The sequence below is a fragment of the Galeopterus variegatus genome, unplaced genomic scaffold (assembly GCF_000696425.1).
Source record: "Galeopterus variegatus unplaced genomic scaffold, G_variegatus-3.0.2 Scaffold7339, whole genome shotgun sequence".
Classification (NCBI taxonomy): domain Eukaryota; kingdom Metazoa; phylum Chordata; class Mammalia; order Dermoptera; family Cynocephalidae; genus Galeopterus; species Galeopterus variegatus.
Window position 1 is genome coordinate 28,895 of NW_007733450.1, and position 12,210 is coordinate 41,104.

The 12,210-nt window shown below is 39.8% G+C and overlaps 1 non-coding gene across 1 annotated transcript; it reads right to left on the minus strand.

Annotated features, from left to right (window-relative positions):
- Positions 1 to 9,757: 9,757 nt before the first annotated feature.
- Positions 9,758 to 9,831, minus strand: TRNAI-AAU. The gene has a single exon. It is a non-coding gene; the product is annotated as a tRNA-Ile (tRNA).
- Positions 9,832 to 12,210: the final 2,379 nt, after the last annotated feature.

The window sequence follows — 12,210 nt, forward strand, 5'->3', positions numbered from 1 at the left end:
TGCCATCTGTTATTTCGAGCATGTACCACATCTGCCTGTTGTTGGGCTGTTACCCAGACTTGCTCCCTGTCTTCAAGGGAAAGGGTAGTAGTGAGAATCATAAAAATATCATGCCAGATGAGATCATAAGACTGGGTGAGATACCTGAATTCCTTAAAATATGTGTCTGGGTTGGACTGGAAAGATTGCAGTCATTTTTTGATTTGGGAGAGATCAGAAAGAGAAAAGGGGATATGTACCCGGATAATTCCCCTCCATTCCAGCCACTTCACAGAGGGGGATATAAAGGAGCCAGAGCTGAGGTGGGGTTGTTACCTGATAAAGGAGGAGAAGGAGAGGAAGGTTGGGTGGCTGAGGGCAAAGAGAAGGTAAGGTGGAGGGGCTGGTGAAGGATCTGGAGCATATGGAGGTAGTTGAGGTGGTCCATACAGGGAGCAGAGTAATCTGATGGATTAAAAGATTGATCTGAGTCGGGAAGGGGACTTGGGCATGAGCTAGGAGAATTTGAGACATAGAAGAGTTTTAAAAGAGAGAGAAGGACCCTGATCAGAGATAGAAGGAAAAGGCTTGAACATAAGGAATCTCTCCAGCTTTTGCAGTTTCAGTGACAGAAATTGTCTAAATCTCTAAGAGTATCTAAATCGAGAGTGCCATCTTGTGGCCACTGGAATCCATTGTCTAGTTTGTAAAATGAGACGTTCAAGTTTTAGTGTCACCCTGGACGCCGAGAGATTGTAGACAGCCCAGAGGTGTAGAATGTGGAGGTTTGGATTGTGAGGATCCCATGTAGATGGTAAGAAAGGAAATGGACAGTCCTAGTAGAAGAATGCCACCAAGGAGCATCCCCTTGGTGTGCATCTTCTTTTCTAGTGAAAAGCCACCAACCAGCTAATGGAGTGTCCTCCACTAGCTGGGGGGCATGAGAAGAGTTCCCTTGTCCAGGCACCTGGGCTTCATAGTGAGTAGACAGTACTCATAGAGAGTAGTTGGGGGAACCCATAGAAGTAGGTAGGACAGACCCACTGACTCACCCTGAATTGAGACCAATGTTGGATGCATTGGTCTGAAATGGTAAAAGGAGAGAGTCCTGAATGTACCTGGTTCGGTAGGCCCAGGAAAGGCAGCTGGGAGGGGCAAATCAATCCAAGAGAGGGGATCATCCAGTGGTCCAGCCAGGACCCTTCCCAGGTTTCAGAACCGAAATGAAAGAAAGTGAGCCAAGACTCTGGGTACTGATCAAGCTTTATTAAAAGAAAAGAATCTTCCTGGCTGTGCTGAAAGTGGAGGACAGCCTAGGGCTGCCCTCTAAATGGAGGACAGCACCAGATGTGGGGGTGGGAGAGCTTATTTAGACAGTGGGGCACCAAGGGCTGGCTGATACAATCAAGGAGGGGCGTTAAGCTAATTCAGAAGCTATGTGACCAGGGTGGAGAACTGTGCCCTTGCATAAGCAAAAGGGTTTTTGTTTTGCAGAAGTCACAAGGTTTCTTGTAAAGGGAAGGGTGTGTGTGTGTGAGAGGGGGGGTTGGTGCTGGAGTGGAAGACAAGGCTGGTGGCTATTTTGTGCCTATTGTGTGCACAATGGTGCTGGTCACGTCCAAGATCCATCAGTAGGCATGATTGATTATATCATTTGCCATTGGTGATCAACTTAACCTTCAATCCCTCTCCCCTCCATTGAGGTTGTAGGGTGGGTCTGAAAATCCCAACCTTTCAATCCTGTCTTGGTTTTTCTTTTTCTTTCTCTTTCTTTCTTTCTTTTTTTAATTAATAGGCTTTATTCAGATATGAACTCAGGTAGCTAGCAGCAGCTGCCCTAGTGGCCTCCTGAGGCATCCCGAGGACACTGTGAATCAGAGCTGCTTGTCTTTTATACTGTCTTGTTTTTTCTATTGACAGGCCCCCATCCTGAAGCTACCAAGGGACTGCCAGCCACTGGTCAACTCATTAGCAAACTAAAAGACATCACTTTGGAGATGTTAGGAGTTGCATGCCAGGAAATGAAGACCAGACATACATTTCACAGTATCACATGTACAACAGGATGAGTTCCATCCAATCAAGAAATGAGGAAATGTCATCAAATGCACCAATGGTGATCATTTAATGTATTTAATTATAGATGTAAGATTAAAATAAATGTAAGGATTATGACCATACCACCCTGAATGTCCTTGATCTTGACTAATGTTGGAAGCTAAGCAAGGATTGGTCCAGGGAAACTGCCTGGGAATACTGGGTACCATAAGCTTTTAAGAAAAAGCAATAAAAATAATGAATAAATAAATAAATATAAGGGCAAAGGTGGAAGAATAACATTCCAAAATGTTTCTATTCTGATACAAAAGAAATAATGCATGTAAAAATGAGAAGAGAAAGGAAAGGAAAGAGGTAACAAAATAAATACTATGGACTGTACAATAGACAATAACTGAGTAAACAAAAACCATTAAAAACTTTTTTAAAAAGGCTATATAAGGGTACGTAAAGAAACGAGGAAATTTGAGCATTAAAGTAACCACTAGAACAAAAATTCAAACCATCCTTTGTTGCTTTGTGTTGCTTCACCCCCCCCATGGATTTGTCACCCCAATTCCCCTGGGTGACAGAGATGCAAAGGATTACTCAAAGCCCATCTCTACTGAGCAGTGAAAAGCCCCACAATGGTTAACTTCCATGGGACCCTCCAGCGAGAGGCAACTCTTCCTCGGGAAATTACCTCCCAATTGGAGTTCTCTTCCTGCATTTATTTTCCAGACCAGGAAGTTACAGTGAGAGACATAGGTGGGGTTATAGTTTAACAATATAGGCTGGTAACTTTCAGTGAAACAAGCCAGGTGACATTGCAGTAGACAATTAAGTGATCTTATCTACACAAGTTTGATCTTAGCAAACATTCCTTCTTACAGCAATCTCTCAGTATCTTTACATAACAATCAGTAACTAGTCTGTCCTTGAGCCAGCAACCTGCTGTGTCACAATTCTTATCTTGCAACAAAGACTCACTAGCCTGGGGAAAATTTCCTGTCCTTGCAAGGTCAATATTTGAAACTGCAAGATTTTGGAAAACCAGGCCCTGTGAAGTACATATGCTTTATAGTATATTCCATAATCCTAAGTGTCAAAAGAAATTTTAAAATGAGAAAAGAGGGGCCGGCCCAGTGGCGCACTCAGTTGAGTGCGGCACTTGGGAGCATGGCGGCGCTCCCACCGAGGGTTCGGATCCCATATAGAGACCAGTCCTCTCACTGGCTGAGCGCGGTGCAGGTGCGACACCGAAGGTTGCGATGCTGGTCGTGGTACGGGTGCGACACCGAGGGTTGCGATCCCATTACAGGTCACAAAAAAAGACAAAAAAAAAAAAATGAGAAAAGAGAACATGTTACATCAACAAAAAAAAAATAAGACAAATGTAATACACATCATAATGATAAGGTATTACAAAGTTAAGAACAAATGTATCAATCGTACTATTACCTATGAATGGACTTAGCTCATATGCATATTAAAATATTTTCAACTTGATTCACAGAGCAAAACATAATTATATGCTGAATCTAACAAAATGATCAGAAAGAAGAAAATAAAGAGATGGGCTAAGGTACTTCAGAAAATGCAAACAATAAGAGAACAGGGTTTGTAACCCTGATGTCAGACTAATTTGAATGGAAGCCAAAAATATTAAACATATCAAAAATATTAATTTTTAATGTTAAAGACCATGGTGTCAATAAGACTATAACAGTTACAAATAACTATGTACTAAAGAATGCATCAACCACATTTATAAAATAAAAATCACAGGGATACAAGACATACATTTAAAAACCAGACTTTAAGGGCTGAGCCCGTGGTGCACTCGGGAGAGTGCGGCACTGGGAGCACAGCGACGCTCCCGCCATGGGTTCAGATCCTATATAGGAATGGCCGGTGTGCTCACTGGCTGAGCGCGGTGTGGGCGACACCACACCAAGGGTTGCGATTCCCTTACCGGTCACGAAAAAGACAAATAATAATAATAATAATAAATAAAAAGCAGACTTTAAAATGATATTCCCCCACAAGACAGTTCACAAAACAGACACAAAATAAGTAAGGATATAGAAAAAACTAAACCATATAACCAAAAAGGTAGATCTTATGGGTGTATATCAAAATGTGTAACCTGGTAAAGAGAATACACTTTCTCAGTGGCATAGGGAACGTTGACAAAAACTGATGATATATTACAAAAAGAGCATCAGTAAGTTCCATAAAGAAAAAATATTACAATCACCACCCTATGATCCCAACATGGGCTTGCTAGTTTGTAAAACTCAGCCAGGACCTGAAGGAGTGTTCTGTATGTGCAATCTCTACTCAGAAATGTACAGGGAAGTTGGAAACTACTGCAGGAAAATAAAAACAAATATCTTACTTGGGGCTTTTCAGTATTGCCAGACTCTTGATTCTCTCCAATGTGCTTCTATCCTCTCCAACTAAATAAAACAGATTGAAGATAGTAAGAACTAGGTTTATCTCTGTTGGAGAAGTTACAAATATAGAAAAGTTGTAGAATAAAATAAACTCGAGGTTGTTGGAGGTATCAGTATAAAATCATGGTTATCTATAGACAGCTAAATATAGATATTGAAATAGATAAATGCAGATGTATGTGTGTGCACATTTCCACCTCTGTGCAGTGAACATACCTAGCTATATCCAGACCTTGATTTGTAAAAACCGTTCTTTGTTTGTTTATTAATATTATTTTTTTACATTCTGAGATGTTGTTGTGGAGCAGTTGCAGGGAGGGGGAGAGAGGATGGGGGAAGGAAATAGAGTGGGAGAAGGAGGGGAGAGGTGGTTGAGGCCCGTGGCACCCTCCTCATTCCAGCAGGGGAGAACAGGGGGCTTCCAGCAGTAGATCCATTGTTGCTAGGCTGAATGCAGATGTCAGCGGGGTGTGGCTGAAGCCCTCGGCCCCCCATTGCCCTGGCTCGGGAGACCAGGGAGTTTATGGTCCTTCTAGGTTTTATAGGTGTTCTTTGGTGATGTGAGACCTTTATTAGTTAACATCAAACTTTGTCTCTGGCTGTGGGTATTTTGTTTTTTGTTACAACTCTGTGTTGGATTATTCACTGTTTCCACCACTGAAACTTCTGCACTGGAACTAATTTGTTGTCCTTACTTCTAAAGTGGGGGAACTTCATGTGGGGGCCAGTACTTGAGCCCAGTGGTTGAGCTAAATTGCTGCTTTGCTGCTGATTCCCTGGGGAAGACTTTTTTGTGCAGAACAGGTTTTAACTGTTGACCCTGTAAGCACTTCCAGGTCTTGTGAGGTCTGATACACCTGGGTTGTGTGGAAACTCTGGTCTGGGCCTCAGTTTTTTCAGCAAACCACACACCCTGCAGATCTGTATTCCTGACCAATCTCCACTGAGTAATCCTGCACTGATTGGGGGGCAGATCAGCTGTCCATGTTGTGCCCCAATGCTCCCCTTGTGGGCCTGTCTCCCCCACTGACCACACTCCAAACACTTCCCATGGGAAGGACCAGGGGCATTCCCTTCACTCACTGGCCTGAGTGCCTCCTTTTTTCAGTTGTCTGCAGCCCCTTGCTCCTATGTGGATCCATGGGTACCTTGTTAGTGGTCTCGCTGGCCTGAGAGCCCTCTTCTTCCCTGCCACCTTCAAGCAGCTTCATATGAAGGGCACAGCTATGGCTTTTGCCAGCTCTTGCTCTGTGCACTCACCAGGGTCCGCCTTGAAGCTGCCAGGATTTAAAATTGTGGGAGCGGTCCTTTCTTTCAAAGTGGCTCCTCCTGCCTTCATGAACTCTGTAGGTCTCTCCTCCTCTTCTCCTCATCTCCATTCCTTGACAAAAGAAATGAAGGCTCCTTGGCAAAGTAGCTAATTCAAAAGTAGGAGGGTGGGGGGAATAGTAAAATGTAAGTGTAGAGCCTTTTCTTGTCCCAGAAATTAAGAACTTCTTAAAGAATAATGGGTACATGTCAAACAGACATGGGGTGTTAGCTTGAAGGGCTCACAGTGGCCAAATCTGCGATAATTTGATCATCAAAGTAAATTATTAGTAACTCTTTGAATAGGAATCCATGAGTTTATATTGAAATAAATAAATAGATAAATACATATACAAATGGGTGTCTTAGCCTGTTTGGGATGATATAACAAACTACCATACACTGGGTGGTTTATAAACAACAGAAATTTATTTCTCACAGTTCTGGAGTCTGGGAAGTCCAAGATCAAGATGTCAGCAGAATCATGTCAAGTGAGGGTCTGCTTCCTGGTTCTTCATCTGCCATCTTCTAGCTGTGTTTTCATATGGCAGAAGGGGCAAGGAAGCTCTCTGGAGCCTGTTTTTGTAAAGGTATTAATCCCATCCATGAGAGCTCTGCCCTTGTAACCTAATCAACTCCCAAAGGCTCCACCTCCAAGTCCCTTTCATATTTAGGCTTAGGTTTCAACATATGAATTATGGGGGTACATAAACATTCAGTCTACAGCTGTAGGGGAGAAGGGAAATCTTCTTACAATAAGATATCAATAAACAACATGTGTAAAATGAACAAAAGAGTTTTTAAATTGTCAATTTGAAATGATTACAGAAATCATTGATTCATGCTAGAATTATTAATGAATGCCAAACACTAGTTGGTGAAACTTTGAGGAGAATGAAGATATTTATGTAGTTTTCAAAGATTCTTTACAAATTAGTTTTTTAGTAATTTTTTTTATTGTGGCAAAATATACACAATACAAAATTTACCATTTTCATCATTTTTAAGGGTACCATTCTGTGGCATTAAGTACATTCACTTTGTTGTGCAAGCCTTTTATTGTGGCAAAATATACACAATACAAAATTTACCATTTTCATCATTTTTAAGGGTACCGTTCTGTGGCATTAAGTACATTCACTTTGTTGTGCAAGCATTGTGACTATTCATCTCCAGAACTTTTTTATCTTCTTCAACTGAAACTCTGTACCTGTTAAACACTAACTCCACATTTTCCCTTCCTCCTAGACCCCTGGCAACTATCATTCCACTTTCTGTCTCTATGAATTTGACTACTTTGGTACCTCGTATGAATGGAATCATACAGTATTTGTCTTTTTGTGACTGACTTATTTCACTTAGCACAATGTCTTCAAGGTTCACCCATGTTTTAGCATATGTCAGAATTTTCTTCCTTTTTAAGGCTGAGTAATATTCNGGTTCACCCATGTTTTAGCATATGTCAGAATTTTCTTCCTTTTTAAGGCTGAGTAATATTCCACTGTATGAATATACCACATTTTGTTTATCCATTCATCCATTGATGGACACCTGGGTTGCTCCCACATTTTAGCTATTGTGAATAATGCTGTTATGAACATGATTGTACAAATATCTGTTTGAGTCTCTGCTTTCATTTTCTTACAATAAGATATCAATAAACAACATGTGTAAAATGAACAAAAGAGTTTTTAAATTGTCAATTTGAAATGATTACAGAAATCATTGATTCATGCTAGAATTATTAATGAATGCCAAACACTAGTCGGTGAAACTTTGAGGAGAATGAAGATATTTATGTAGTTTTCAAAGATTCTTTACAAATTAGTTTTTTAGTAATTTTTTTTATTGTGGCAAAATATACACAATACAAAATTTACCATTTTCATCATTTTTAAGGGTACCATTCTGTGGCATTAAGTACATTCACTTTGTTGTGCAAGCCTTGTGACTATTCATCTCCAGAACTTTTTTATCTTCTTCAACTGAAACTCTGTACCTGTTAAACACTAACTCCACATTTTCCCTTCCTCCTAGACCCCTGGCAACTATCATTCCACTTTCTGTCTCTATGAATTTGACTACTTTGGTACCTCGTATGAATGGAATCATACAGTATTTGTCTTTTTGTGACTGACTTATTTCACTTAGCACAATGTCTTCAAGGTTCACCCATGTTTTAGCATATGTCAGAATTTTCTTCCTTTTTAAGGCTGAGTAATATTCTACTGTATGAATATACCACATTTTGTTTATCCATTCATCCATTGATGGACACCTGGGTTGCTCCCACATTTTAGCTATTGTGAATAATGCTGTTATCAACATGATTGTACAAATATCTGTTTGAGTCTCTGCTTTCATTTTTCTTGGGTATGTACTCAGAAATAAAATTGCCAGATCATATGGTAATTTTATGTTTAATTTTTTGAGGACTCACTATATGTTTTATACAGCAGCTGCACCATTTTACATTACCACCAGCAATAACAGTTTATCCACATCCTCACAAACACTTGTTATTTTCTGTTTTTTGATAATAGCCATCCTAACACGTCCACAAATTACATTAAAATATACAAAGTATAGTCATATAAATTAATAAAATAAAATAGAGACTCTTAAAATAGATATACACATTTATAATTAATTGACTTTTTTTAATAAATTGACTTTTAACATAGGTGCCAATGTAATTTATGGAAAAAGCATAGCCTTAAAAAAAAATGAAGCTGGAACAAGGGAATAGCCATATTGGAAAAACAATAACGTTCACCCTTAGAATACATGAAAAATTAACTAAAAATAGATCATACACCTAAACAAAATCACCAATTTATAAACCTCCGAGAAGAAAACATAGGAGAAAATCATCATGATCATGAAGTAGGCAAAGTTGTATTAGGATATCTTTGCACGAGTCTTAAGTCTGACAACAACAAATGTTGGACAGGTTTGGAACAACTGGAACTCTCATACAATGCTTTTTGGAATGTAAAATGCACCATCGCCTTTGAAAAACATTTGGTAGTTTCTTAGAAAGTTAAACATCCATTTACCAAATGACCCCGCAATTCCTCTCGTATGGTTTTACAAGAAAAGAAATAAAAATATATGTGATGGTTAATTTTATTTGTCAACGTCGCTAGGTCATGGTCCCCAGATATTTGGTCAAATGCTACTTTAGAAGTTGCTGTGATGGTATTTTTAAGATGAGATTAACGTTTAAATCGGTAGACTTTGAGTAAAGGAGGACTTTACTCAATAATGTGGCCTCATCCGTTCAGTTGAAAGCCTTAAGAGGAAAAAGACTGACTTCCCCTGAGGAAGAGGGAAATCTACCAGCAGCAGACTGCTTTTAGCTCGAGCTTCAACATCAGCTCTTCCCTGGGTCTCCAGCCTGTCAGCCTAAACTTGGGGAACAGCCATGTCTGTTGAAATAACTCTTCAATTCCTCTAAATTCTCATCGAGAAGTTCATAAAAACGTCCAGAGTCCTAGATAAGCTGAAAGCGAACCCATAAAGTTAGTATTAACAGTACTACACTTTAACCGACTAAACCAAACAGCTACAGCAAACAGCACCTTTATTCTCTTTTAATGGCTTAATATATGCCAAAAAAAATGTTTCAAAAAGTTATTTTGAAACAAAACAGGAAATCCTTTAACTTCCTATTTCCCCCTTACCCAAGGGCACACAAAGCAAAACATATCGCCAAAAAAAAAAAAGAAGAGAAAGAAGGAAAAATTAGACAAACCAAAACAAAAACCTCCTTCCTAGCTCCTGCATGTTACTCATTTTAAAAAAATAAAACAAGACATTAAGTTAAATCACTGCAGCAAGCGGGACTGTCTTGATGACTATGCTTGGGTTCGGCGGTGGCGATTAATATCTTGTTGGGGGTATTTATTGCGAGTAGCGTTCACAGGAGTTGTGATCCGTGCATGTATGTGGTAAAATAGCCGTTGAAACGATGGCCCGTACGGGGATCGAACCCGCGAGCTTGGCGCTATTAGCACCACGCTCTAACCAACTGAGCTAACCGGCCAACCTTGCCACCCGGGCATATGAACCACCATCAAATGGCATTATTTCTTCGAATTTCTATGAAAATAAATGCAACCCTAAAACAACCAGAAACAAACTTTAAAAAAAAAAAAATCACATTCTGCTTATTTCACTCTTCTCGCTGCGGAGATAGGAAACAGAATAAGAGAAAAGCTAATTTCTATGAAAATAAATGCAACCCTAAAACAACCAGAAACAAACTTTAAAAAAAAAAAAAAAAATCACATTCTGCTTATTTCACTCTTCTCGCTGCGGAGATAGGAAACAGAATAAGAGAAAAGCTCAACATTTAGCCCGAAGGAGCCCTCCCTCTTGTATGGAAACTTCGTCTTTCTCAAACCGCCAGTTCTGACTCCAAACGTTTCAGATCAACGTCCCGGAGCGGCGCTTCCTCCCTCCCACCCTAGGAACCGCCGGGGCTAACCCGAAGCTGCTCCGAGCCTGAGACCGCGGCGGGCGGATCACGAAACCGACCACGGAGCGGCCGCAGGCTCAGAGGACTCGGCTTCGCGCGGTCTGTGGATTCCTCTCCGCTCCTGCAGACCGTTCCAGTCCCAGCGGGTGGGGTTTAAAAGACTGTAGGGGACGGCCTCTCTCCACAACTCTGACTCCTTTCCCATCCCCGGGCGGAATCCAATCCCCAAATCAATGCCAAGAGGAACTCGAGACCAGGGCGCGTCTATTGTCAGGGGCCTTTGAATACACCAGAAGAGAAACACCCGGATCAGAGAAGCGTACAGGGATCCAAGCGACTTGGGCAACTTCAGGGGAAGGAGGCGGGAAACGCCTGTCCTTGTCAGGTGAGCAGCCCTGGCCTCATGATAATACTCAAAACTGCCCCATGATGATTGGAGTTGGCGCTGAGTCGCTGTAGGAAAGCGAAATGCTTAATTCAGGACGGATGTGTATAATTTTCTTTCTAAGGGAGTCGATGTTAATTAACAACGGCATGTACCACAAGGCAGATTTTTCTAAAGGGAAGAAACAGTCTGATATTCTTGGAACTGGTTGGCAGAAAATCTTTAACTAAAGGTTTAGTTAAGCAATATTAAATTTTGACAGAGTGCGCTTGATCTAGTATCAAGAACTTCCACACCTTCTGACAACATACACACACTCCTCATCACAATGCCAGTAGGGAAATAAGTGCTTTCGGCATAAATTTAGCTTAAATATTAGTCTTACTGCCCTTGTTTCTATGAGATGGTAAATAACCTCTTGGGACTTCATTGTTCTCCTCTGCGAATTAGACTACAAAAGTCTAGTTGATGCATTAATCAAGTATTTTTAAGTGCCTATTTTGTGTCGAATACTATTATAGGAAATGGAAATACAGAATTAAATAAGTAGACAAAGTTCCCTATCTTTATGAAGCTTACAATTATACGGAATATAAAATAATTATGAAGTAGATAAAAAATAGAATATAAAATAATTACACAAATTACATAATATAGTAAAAGATGATAAACACTATGGAGAAAAAGCCAGAAATGGAGGAATTTTGGGGAATTAGGAAGTTTGCTGTTTTCTGTATGCTCTCTCCCTCCACCCAATAAGAAGGTCCAACTGTGATTGTATAAATATATATTGGGTCAGAAAGTGGCACAAAACATTTTTATCTAAAATGAGCTAAGGCAAGTCAGGAGTTAAGTTTTGATGTATTGGAACTTGGCCCTAGCTATTTACTCAAAGTTCACTGCAGACTTGGAAAAAAGCTATCACCAATGTTACAATGTGGTGCCTTTAAATGGAGAAAATCCTCCCTGCTCAGAGAACACACAGGTTGATTATAAAGACTATGCATTCCAATTTTCACCCTGCCCACCTTTGGTTATAAGAATGGGCAAGGAATTTGATAGGATGAGAGCTAAGACAGAAAAGAAAATGTTCTTGTTGTGAAAAGTCATGCCTGGCATTGGACTCAAGGATATCATTGAAGATTTTCCATAGTGGATGGACAGGATGACAATTTCAGGAAGTGAAGATAGATTAAAAACAAAAACAAAGTTAGACTCCAAATAAGTACTGGGCAAAGTTAATATGCATACTGAGTTGAGACCTGAATATAATGAATAAATTTACAGCCAAATTACTTTTTTTAAATGAGCTAAAAAAAATACATAAGATACAGAAGACTGAGATTTTCTTGTTTTATCTGTATTGTTTATTGGGCAAAGTTAATATGCATACTGAGTTGAGACCTGAATATAATGAATAAATTTACAGCCAAGTTACTTTTTTTAAATGAGCTAAAAAAAATACATAAGATACAGAAGACTGAGATTTTCTTGTTTTATCTGTATTGTTTATTTTTTTTCTTTCATAATTGGGATTTTATTGGTTGTACTGAGGATCA